This window comes from Ambystoma mexicanum, chromosome 3q, assembly GCF_040938575.1.
Source record: "Ambystoma mexicanum isolate Mex_15411 chromosome 3q, UKY_AmexF1_1, whole genome shotgun sequence".
Classification (NCBI taxonomy): domain Eukaryota; kingdom Metazoa; phylum Chordata; class Amphibia; order Caudata; family Ambystomatidae; genus Ambystoma; species Ambystoma mexicanum.
Window position 1 is genome coordinate 95505863 of NC_090926.1, and position 1525 is coordinate 95507387.

Consider the following 1525-nt stretch of genomic DNA (forward strand, 5'->3'; position numbering starts at 1 on the left):
GGTTTGTAAAGTGGTTATCCCCAAGATTCTTTGTTCGGGAATTATCGGCACAGGTTCTGAGTTTGTGTCCATTTCTCCCATTCCAATTCGAGATAGCGCGTCCGCTTTGCCATTCTTACAGCCGGGACGGTAAGTGATTGCAAAATCGAACTCAGCAAAGAATAAAGCCCATCGGAGCTGTCGTGAAGACTGAGCCTTGGCAGTTTTTAAATATTGTAAATTTCGGTGATCAGTGATCACAGTGATGGTATGCCTGGCGCCAAGAAGATAATGTCGCCAAGCCTTAAAGGCGGACTTAATGGCTTTTAATTCCTTATCGGTGATTGCATAATTTATCTCCGGCGGCGAGAACTTTCTGGACCTAAATGCTACGGGGTGCAGTTGGTAGATTTCGGGGTCTCTCTGGGACAGGACAGCTCCCATGGCTAAGCTGGATGCGTCGGTTTCGACTATATATGGGAGATCAGGACGCGGGTGTTTCAAAATAGGTGCGGACGTAAATTTAGCTTTTAATTCCTGAAAGGCCTGTTCAGCTTCCTCGGTCCATTCAAAACGTTTATTCTTCCGCAAGAGTGCAGTGATGGGTTGCACCACCCGTGAAAATTCCGGGATAAACCTGCGATAAAAATTGGCAAAACCAAGCATGCTTTGGACACCTTTCACCGAACTAGGTGATGGCCATTTGAGGATGGCATCCACTTTCCGTGAGTCCATTCGGACCCCATTTAGGTGTCAGGATGAATCCAAGAAACTCAACCTTGGTGGTATGGAAAACGCATTTCTCCAGCTTTGCAAACAGTTTGTGCTGGCGCAATTTCTCAAGGACGGTCCTGACATGTTTTCTGTGATCTGATTCCGAAGAGGAGTACACCAGAATGTCATCGATATACACGACACACAGACATCGATGAGTTCCCGAAGGACATCATTCATGAAGAATTGGAAGGCAGCAGGCGCGTTGCACAACCCGAAAGGCATCACCTGGTATTCGAATAGTCCATATTTTGTACGGAAGGCCGTTTTCCATTTGTCGCCTTCTTTTACTCATACCAGATGATAAGCCCCCCCGGAGATATAACTTGGTGTATATGCAAGCGTCCTTCGCCTGGTCAAGGAGTTCAGGGATCAAAGGCAGAGGGTAACGATTTTTAACAGTTATCTGGTTCAATGCGCGGTAATCGATACAAGTTCTAAGGCCGCCTTCTTTTTTTGGCACGAAGAACAAAGCCGAGGATGCCGGAGACTTTGACGGGCGAATGAAACCATTGGCTAGGTATTGATCTAAATATTGTCTCAAATGCAGATTCTCCGGCTCAGTAAGGGCATAAATCCTGCTACAAGGGGATTGAGCACCGGGCACCAGATCGATTTGGCAATCGTACGATCTGTGAGGAGGTAACGTGTTGGCCTGTTCCTTTTGGAAGACGTCCTGAAAGTCTTGGTATTCAGGAGGTAGTTGCATGGAGACAGAGGTTACTGATGCTAGACTGATCTTCAGATTTTCTGGGTAGCAGGTTCGTGCACA